Below are 10,287 nucleotides of genomic sequence, written 5' to 3' on the forward strand. Positions count from 1 at the left end.
TACACGACGACGGCGATCTATTTGAGAAGATCTTCAAGCAATCTTGAAAATCGACTGTACGAAGAACCTAATTCGCGCTTCGACCGACTAAGACAAGATATAAAGAGATAAGACTTCGCCCTACAAAGACCATGACTATCAATTAGCGAGGTTGACGCTTCGTATGAGGAGGTTTTTATTTTTTATTCCCCCTTTCCCTTCTCTGACCCTCCCCATCCCATTCACCCCATTTTCTGCATATCTCTGACAATTCGAAAGCTGTCGAATCTTCTTTCGATAATTATAAAAATGCCAGTGATATTAGCTTACCGAGCGGCATCAGAGCCAAAATTCCCCTTTCCAATTGGAATCTTTCGAGTATTTTTCGATAATCCTGAATGGCGATGATGAAGGAGCGCTAAGATAGGATAGTATAATTCAAAGATCCATAATCGATTTCGCGTACAACTTTTCTCAAGATCAAGTTTTAAGCGATTACCATTTACGACATGTGCGCTAGTCTGTAACGTGTAAGGCCATTCGAAATTCCTAATTCTTCGTCTCTCTCTCTCTCTCTCTCTCTCTCTCTCTCTATCTATCTATCTATCTATCTCTGTCTCTTCTTCTTCTTCTTCTTATTTATCCTCGCTATACGAATATTTAGTGGATTAGCAGCGGACAATGAACTATTCTCGCGCGTCTTAATACTCCAGTTCGCCTAAACGAGAAACTAATAGATACACGACCTGAGGAGTCTTTGTGACGAGAAAGAAGATAAAAAGACAAAAAATCATTTGCTTCGATAGAACTAATCTCAAGACTTTAAATAGAAATTATAAATTAGCGAAAAAAAAAGAACTGATTGATGGTAGCTTGAGGAGAAAAGTATCGGTAAAAACTATTCGAATTTGGCCTTAGATTAGCCAAACAACTCTACATTGACATTATTCGAAAGGACGCGTTGTATTATCCTTTGTAATGTGGAGAGAGACTGCGAATTGGAATGGAAGTTGATATAATATAAAAAGAAGCGATATCGGATCGTATAAGATATCGTAAGCATTAATTTGCAATTATTAGTCGTCGTTTTATCCTTGAATACGTTGGCGCGAGTCCAAAAAGGAGCGATTAAAATATAACCGTTAGGAAGGCAAAAAATAAAGTCACGCTCCGTATTTCCATGGTAAAATTACCATTATCAAATGATATATTAAAAGAGGAGTCGTTATTATCGGGCAGTAAAATCGAAATATATGCCCGGGGCGTGGCGAGGGGGGATGGGGGCTGGTGGAATGAGGGATGGGAGGAGGAGGCAATGATGCATCTCGCTGAAATGGTCGGGAAGATCGGGAGGTTTGATTTCTCCGGCGCGAAATCAAATGGCGGCCTCATTTTTCAAAGTCGAGCAGCAAGGAAAGTATTTCAGGTGGCCGGCGATAACGTAACAACGCGCTCTTGTGGCGGAGCGTCGGCTTTGACGTCGACGTTAACAAGTGATCGGTCTCAACGAGCCGTCGTACATCGGCGCTAGTGGTGGGGGCGCGCATACGGTCCGCCGCGTCATTTCGCATTGCTCGCCGTTCGCCACGAGCTCCGAGGTCGGCGAACCCACGGCTCTCTTGCGCTGCATAACCCATTTTGTAATAGCACACTTTATTTAACCGGCACGCGGCATCCTTTCCCATTACTAGTGACGCGCGCCTCGCTAGTTCCTCTCTCTCTCTCTCTCTCTCTCTCTCGCTTTCTTTCTATCTTACTCTCTCTTATGTCTCTGTTTCCTCATCTAACCCTCTCATAATCATCTAACATCCCTCTCTCACCTTATTTAATATCATCAGCAGCATTAATCTGATCATCGTCCTCTCCTTCTCGAGAGTCGAAGCTCTCCTTTCCTTCCCACCATCCCTCTCTTGTTTTCCCGTCGACCAAGACTCGCGGCGATTTGCCTACACACGCATCCTGGCGACATTCGTGTACTGACCTATTGATGATTCGACTTTCGTTTAATTTCAATGCGCGCGGAGAGAAAATGAAGGAGCGAAGCCCCGTATGTAGAGCGAGAACTTTTCTAGATGGCTAGTGGAAGTAGCGAACTTGCTCATCGGCACGTTCGAATCGCTGTCGCGAATGACGTTGGGAGATTTTTCATTTTGGCCGAGCGCTCGCACTTGTTTTGTTCTGCGCGTCGATTGTGTGCGCTAGTTTCGTCAGCGTGAGGTAAAGAAAGTTTAAACGTCTGGGGCAAACGGTCCGGCGAAAATCGCACGTCTCACGATGCGCAGCCTCGTTATTAACGGGCGAACGAACGATCGGTGCGAGTAAGGACTTATCAGCGCCTATTTATCGACGCAAGATTTTATATTTCTGCTCTCGTCAAGCCGATGCTTACGGGCTCCGCGGACACCCAAATATCACCTCGGCAATAATTATCGCAGCTCGTGTCGTTCAATGTCGGAGATTCGACTCGATGAATCGTGTATGAGACTCTTTATTCACCACCACCCCCCCCCCTCACGGCATGCCGCTCCATGTTATGTCCAAGGATATAACGACACTGGATTTCATAATGCTCGCGCGTCGTAAGGCTTACCGAGCCTCGTGTCTCTCAGCTCCACTAAGCGCGAATCGGACTTACTTCCCGTTTACTTTCTCACCTACTTCAAATACACGCAAGTCTGCGCGTTCTGGATAACTTGCGCGTGAAACTTGGCGTCGTGGCAAAGCCTTTGGCCAGCCGTCCTCGAAAGGCCCCATTAACGGCGAACCTTAAATCGCGAGCCTCTGCAATTTACGGTATCCGTCAATTTTCGTAACGGAAAAGCGCCCTGATAAAGCGTGCTGCCGGGCACATTGAAAATTTGCGTGTCCCATTTTCCAATGGATTACGCGCACGCAATCTCACGCACGGAACGCTCCGCGATCTCGAGAATTCTCGCTGCCGCGGCTCATCCGTGTCCGCGAGGACGAGCCACGAGATTCAAAGGGACCCGCGATCGCCTAAATAATTAGGGATCCTACTCTATCCTCTCTCCCCACCATCGTCCCCCTCTCCCGGCCACCGTCACTCAAATCCCCAGCACAGTTTAGCTAGGTAGGGACTTGCGTAAGCGCTTGCGCGGCCCGTACATCGTTTCCGCATTGAGTCGTTAAGAGCCGCGGCTGGCTGCCTTCACCGCGGCCAATGTCAATGCCAGAGTCGGCCTTTCACCTTATATAATGCGCGCACGTTGAACTCGCGCGAGCTTGAACTTGATCGGCACGGTTCCGCCAAGGTGCCGAGGTTCGCCCATTTAGCGCACAAATAATGTCGCACTCGGCCGGGCCCCGAATATCCAATGACGCGTGCACGCGCACAGGTGACCTCGTCGTGGCACGAGTGCTACGAGATGCTTGGGGCTGGTCGGCGAGGGGGCGGAGGAGGAAGAGGTCCGCCGGGCCGGGCTGGGCAGGCTATTTGTCGAGATGGTGCGAGGTGGTCGAGACATTTTGACGAACAGACCGACCGAGGCTGGGGAATCAGGTTTCGAGGTGAAAAATTATGGGAGTCGCTTGCGTTCCGAGAGCGACGGGGAGTCAGCGATGTCAAAGTCAGTCGCGCGCACGAACGCGAAATTTCGTCTCCAATTTTTCGAGTATAGGCGAGAAAGATAGATAGAAGAAGGAGAAAGAGAAAGAGAGGGAGGGAGAGAGAGAGAGAGAGAGAGAGAGAGAGGGGGGGGGGGTGAACGCGCCCTGGCGAATATTCGTGGCTGGGGCACCGATCGCCTCGAGATCATGGAGAGAGAGAGCGAGTCGCCGGGATCCCCTGGCTGGGCGTGACGGAAGCCCGGGATTGACTGTGGGCCCGATGGCCGATAGACCCGGGAAAAGCGAAACGATCGACGCGATGGGCCCGGCGATCGGCCCAAGCTGGCTTCGGTTGGCATTCGCGTGCGAGGAGGCACGGGGCCACGAGTCAATGTAGAACGGTCGTTGACTCCTGGCACCCGTTCGCCTCGTGCTCCCGCCGCCGTAGCTGGCGCTGCTCCCAGTGCCCCCGGGGGCAGCCATTGTCAACTCCTCGGTATTCGGGCCTGAACTCAGGGCCATATCGGAAAAGAGTTTGCGCTAACTGCACTGTAATCGCACGGCCCGATCCTTGTTACGGTACCGACGATCCTACCCCGGCTCACTCGGGGATGGAAGCTAATGAAAACCGCATCTTTTCTACCCGAGATACTCACGATCCCGTGCTAACGTCTCACCTCTCGAAGTGCAACGACCGCTCCAATAAATCGGACCTCCTCTTCTCTCTCCGTATTTTTTTCACTCTCTCTCTCTCTCTCTCTCTCTCTATCTCTCTCTCTCTCTCTCTCGCTATATATATATATATATATATATATATATATATATAGTATATGTATACTAATATATAGTATACACACACACACACACACCCAAATATTTATTTATTTATCTATTTATTTGTTTATCTCCCAATTTTTCTATTTCTCTTCAAGTCTATCTCTCGCTCGCTCGCTCGCTCGCTCGCGCGTACGAGCCGCGACGCGATACCGTTATGTCACATTTGTACACACCTGTGCGGCGCTCCTGCCCCGGGAGTCGCCGCCAACGCTATGAAATATCTCGTATGTGTGTGCGTACTTGGGCCTATGTAGCCACAACGAGCTAAGATTCAAATTTAAATGTCTACTTCTTATCGGCCGTCGACCACTGGGTCCGTCATCGCACGCTCCTCCCGTCCCACCGCGCCCTGCCTTGTTTTCTCCTGCCCTGCCTGCCTGACTGCCTACCTGATACCCCCCCCCCAACCTCCGTCCCACACCCCGTAAATCCTCATACCCCGGTGCCAACGCCGCCTTCGCCGACGCGACCGAGCCACACTCACGTATGCTAAGTCAGTCGGATACAAGCAAGAGTGATTCCTCAATGTCCTAGGTTATCTTAGCGGTGCGAGGAGGCAACCTTACCTCAAGACTTTTAGTCAGTGGATCCCTCCTCAACTTACGTTTTCATTTGATTCCTTTATGCTTCATCTCGCGACTCTGTCCCTTTTCATTTTTATTCTTTCATTTGACCCCCTCAATACAGGTAACCCTTTATTATCCAATGGCATTTTAATTTATACTTCATTGTCCATGACATTTTCCTACATTTAAAATTACATGGCGCCTGATCATATAAATGTCGATATAATGGAACGTTGTCAACTCTAATGACGATTATTAGTATTCTAGTAACAATGACTGTACATTCTTCTTGTTATTTCATTATCCGTGTTGAGTAATTTTGAGATTATTCTATTCCCAAAAAGTCCACCTCCCCTCAATTTTTGCACGACTATTCGAATTTTTAATACTATTTCCATGATCGTCGGCCTTTATTACATACAATTCACTTGCAAAAACATATGAGCTGAATATATAATATCTCGTACGTGAAAGTGAGTTAATTTAAATTTTATCCTTCAGATTAGCAAAATGTTAATTATTAATTGCATATGTGAATAAAGTTTTTATTAACGAATGCGAGTCCGAATGTAAAAATTGGTCGAAAAACATAGAGCGCCTAATTATCGCCAAGCAAAATAAAAATTTTAAACAAGAGCTCCCTTTCGGAAAACAGTTATATCCGCCGTGACGGCTAGACCGTACCGATGAATCAAAATATATTTTTACAATTACCGTACGATACGAGGAAAATGAAACGTATCGTCGACTCGACCAGCATCTGCTCTCCTGCCCTCCTACTCCGTCAAATCCCCCTCCACCCCCCCTTCCCCGGTTCCCCCACCCGCGGCAATTGCCACTCGGCCAAAACACACACGCACTCGTGCGTGTCACGTCGATGAGTCGCGTCGATCAACCGATCGTCCGTCATCGACAAAGGTCTACCAGAACAACAAGAAGGATCTTAGTTCGATAAAAACACCCTGCTCTTGCCATGCGTCTCCCTCACTCTCTCTCTCTCTCTCTCTCTCTCTCTCTCTCTCTCTTATTCTCTTATTTTCTTATTCTCTTATTCTCGTATTCACTTTTTTTTCGTACGCGCGAGCGCGCGTGTCCTGTCGGGTGCGTGCGCGGAAGTACGAAAAAAAAGAATAAAACGGTACTGTCCACGAGGATCGGTCCCATTCAAGGTCGCTTTACCTGCGCCCATCGCCGCCAACCCCAAGTTACATATCCCGCGAGAACAGTTCAAAGGATTCGTCGTCAGAACTGCAGCCCGAGATGAATGAAAGGCACGGACGTTGCTTCGGTTAGCGAGAAGCACGAGGAGCGAGGCGCGAAGGAAGAACGACGGGGGAAGAGTACGTGTGCGTGCGTGCGTGTGCGCGCGTGAAACACAGACAGAGAAAGAGAGAGAGAGAGAGAGACCAAGAGAGAGAGAGAGAGAGAGAGAGATAGATAGATAGAGAGAGAGAGAGAGACAAACAGAAGGGAAGAGAGGGAGCGAACGGGACGACGAAGCCCGGGGCAATGCTTGCGAATAACGGCATTTTCGCTTCTCTTTCGTTCGCTCTTCGCTTTCCTTAACTCCGTTTTCACTAATAAATCTCCGGCGTGCAATCGATCATCAGCGCCGAACTCCAATAACCCTTCCCAATAATCCAATATGCAAAACGGTAGAGAAGGAAGTAAGTGGAGCTGGTGCGCGATTCGCGACTTCTATGAGATAGAGAGAGAGAGATAGATAGAGAGAGAGAGAGAGAGAGAGAGAGAGAGAGAGTGAGCGAGAGAGCGAAAAAGTCTCGATGTTGGATTATCGTGTGCTAGGCTGACCTCCGTAGGCAATCTGTGCGTTAGAAAAGTTCTTATCGTTATAATGAAAGGCATAGCTATTAAAATGTGTACGATGCGAGCCCGTAATTGCAGTCGAATCCTATCCCTGTAATTAGGAATGAAACATATTCTTGTATTCCGATAACCGCCCATTAGCCATACGATATTACAATTTTATTTGCATTTATCTGAAATAATATACCCCGTAATGATGTATTATTCCAGTGCACTTGTTTATGTGTAAATTCAATTTGCATTCTTGAGAAAGGTTTGTGAAAAATTGCTCTACCCTCGCAAGGGTAACGACATTTTCACGTAAATAATTGAGAAAGTGTCGTATTTAATATTATTACATGGACATTCTATAAACTTATGATTCTTTTTACTTTTCACTTCGTAAATACTATTACGACACTTTGTATTTTACACATTCTGTAAATGAAACTCCCTCCGTCTGTATATACATTTGAGTATTTATATACATATATATGTATATATAATTGCATATTGCATATTACATCATAATTGCACTTTCGTGCGTGTGTGCGCGTGTGTGTGCATTGTGCAAATGCACAAGCGATATATATTTTTATATAAAAAAAATTTTATGTTTGGATTTTCATACGCGTGTATTCGCTTGAGTTCATTTATATTTTTGCGTATATGGGCAAATGCATATACATGTACATATCATTGGTAAATAGTAATAGTAATAAAACAACGTAGCAGTCTCCATTCTCATCTATGTAATGAATCTTGCATAAACGCGATTAATTGTAATCTTAGAGCTAAATAAATCTGCAGTATATTTTATCATCGAAGATAAGATCGTCATTGTGCTAATGTTGGGATAGGCGTTGACTAGTCGCGATTATGTCCTCGAATCGAGGACTTTCTTTCAAATCGCAGGATACTTCCTCCCGCGGACAAAGCGGAGAAAAGACGAGAAGAAGGCGGAGTGCGATCGGTTAGATGCAGAGGGGGAGTCGGGAGCTTGGAGCAACGGAACCACCGTTATGTCATATTAGGAAATACGTGTGTTTAACGGTGCTCTACCATGGGCGCGTGGCCCCATAATATCACGTGCGCCATAGGGTAAAAATAGGGCCCGAAAGACCCACTAGGAAACCCTGCGTGCGAATCCTTAGGTCGCGTAGGACGTCACTCCCATCCGTTACGGAGGTCCCCCGAATCGTCTCCGGACCCCCTCTAGCTGATCTCCTGGGAGTCGCTTCGTTCGATGTTAGGGCGAACGTAGCTTTACAATAATGCAATGAACAATACAAGGACGCAGCCTTATTGATAATTCATAGCCATTCATAGCGGTCAAATGGGCGCCGACAGTCGGTCTTGCGAGCACGGATCGCCTCCTCCGCGGGTAGAGCCGGCGATTTTCAGAGGCGAGAATCCTCACTGGCACCTGGAGAGGCGAGACCGACGTTAGTTCCGCGACACCGGGGCGACATAAAGTCACGGATAAGAGGCGCCGCCCGAGACCGCGTCAGCAGCGCCTCGCGGCCTGCACTCCCAAGGTCAATGTCCTTTTTCGACCTTAGCGTGCGCGAGCTCGAGCGAGCTCGCGCACGTTCCCCTTCCCCGGCGTGCCCTAACGGCGGCACCGTCGGAACCAGCGCGACCCAGGCGCTCCTTTAATAGCACACTGCCCCGGTATTATTGCGTCACGGCGATCGAGGAGGAAGCGCCGTGTCAAGTTCATCGATCGACCGCGACGCGAATCGTAAACACTGGGCCCCGGTATGACGTCCCATTCCTCTCGTCATCCTCATTATCATTCTCCCTCGCCCTGTTCGTTTCAGGGTAAGGATCACTCAAGGGTCGATCCCAGATATCGTCAGCACTTACCTACCTTCCACGTTGTAGCATCGGCTCAGGTCCTTGGTCCCGACCGCTCACAGGTCCTTGCGACCCATCACTTCGGCGCTCAAGGGTCGGCTCCCTCCGGGGACGATGTCGACGTACGCGCCCCGGCTGAACACACAAGAACGAGGCTCAAGAACAAATTGCGCACTGGAGGTTCGCGCGTTCGCGGTCGCTCAGTGACCCGGGATCATTGGCATCCTCGACGTCCTTGCCTTGGCCGTAGTCCTTGTCGGAGTCGTGCGCGTGTTTACGTGTGGATAGCAGCAGTTGTCGGTCATGCGGTGAGCCAATCGCGGCCGGCTGTTTTCGAGGGGACCGCGTGGTTCGTACTGAGGAGTATCGGCGGCCGCTCGATGCCGAGGCCTTCCTCGGGCCCCCAACTCAACCCGCGCGCGCCGCTAAGGTCCCCGCCGTGGCAGCGCTCGCCGGACAGGTAAAGATAGAGAGAGAGAGAGAGCGAGAGAGAGTGGGAGAATGAGCAATGGCCAGGCACATGCAGCGCCAGTGGAGTCTCGGCCTTCTCCTTGGCGCTCCTCCACCTCCCTTCATTCGCTTCGCTGCCTGCTCGCTCATACATATACACACACACTCTCTATCTCTCTCTATCTCTCTCTATCTCATTCTCCCTCTCTATGTAACTTGGTCTCCTCGATACGTACGCACGACACTGCAGGAACGTGAGGACGGGACCGTGAGGAGGCATTCGGGTGAGGACGCGAGGGAGGGAGCGAGAGCGTTGCCTCGACATTCCCCATCGATGGAGAGTCTGCACAACGGTACTTCGCATCCTACGTCTCTGCCTCTCTCTCTCTCTCTCTCTCTCTCTATATATATATATATATATATATATATATATATATATATTTCTCTCTCGATCACTCACACTTGCACGCACGCATGCACGCACGCACGCACGTTCTTCTCTTTCTCTCTCTCTCTCTCTCTCTCTCTCTCTCTCTCTCTCTCTCACTCTCTCTGTTATTCTCTCATTTCATCGTTCTCTCTTTCATTCCTTGGCTCGGGGCAGTGCGGGAACGTCGCCGAAGGAAGATCATGGCCCTAGCTGGTTACTGACCTCCAAAAATCGAATGTGGGGGATGCAACCGAAGGTTCGCCGACAGAGTGTAGCAGCCCCATGTCTAGTCATGTAAATACGGAGGGCTCGAGCTCTCGGAGTCGCTCGTCCGTTCCCTCCTCTCGCTCTCTCCACCTCCTTTTTCCCTCCTTCCATGCACGTCCTTCGGCCGTAGGTGATTGCTCTCTCGGCCGCTCGCTCAAGTCTTCTCTTTCCGTTTCCCTTTCCCTTTCTCTTTCTCCTACGTTTTCTGATTTTCTGCGCTGAGAGCGGACGCATCGCTCTTACCTCGGCTCTGAGCGAGCGCTTTCGAAAGTTCCTCTCCTAGCGGTACTGCCGCTACTTTTTTGGGACGGCTCATCATTACGAAATTCACTTTTGAATTGCTGCACGCGCTCGCTCAGCTCACCGCGTGATTAGGCTACTTGTGGAGAGGGTAGGCGAACGGGATGGGGTGATGGGTGGTGGAGGAGGTGGAGGAGGAGAGGATGAGAGAAATAAATGACTTAATTACCCGAGCGAGTGATATCGTCGGGGGACAGAGACGACTGCCCCGAGCTTTACCGCAAT

General features: G+C 49.1%; 1 protein-coding gene across 1 annotated transcript in view; it reads right to left on the reverse strand.

Annotated features, from left to right (window-relative positions):
- Blimp-1 (PR domain zinc finger protein 1) overlaps positions 1-8,963 on the reverse strand; it is a 20,521-nt gene extending 11,558 nt beyond the window's left edge. Inside the window, exon 1 of the mRNA XM_011500380.1 lies at positions 8,625-8,963. The gene's annotated coding sequence lies outside the window, so the exon portion shown is untranslated. The remainder of the gene's footprint in view (positions 1-8,624) is intronic.
- Between the last annotated feature and the right edge of the window lie 1,324 nt (positions 8,964-10,287).

The sequence above is a fragment of the Ceratosolen solmsi genome, unplaced genomic scaffold (assembly GCF_000503995.2).
Source record: "Ceratosolen solmsi marchali unplaced genomic scaffold, CerSol_1.0 scaffold56, whole genome shotgun sequence".
Lineage (NCBI taxonomy): Eukaryota > Metazoa > Arthropoda > Insecta > Hymenoptera > Agaonidae > Ceratosolen > Ceratosolen solmsi.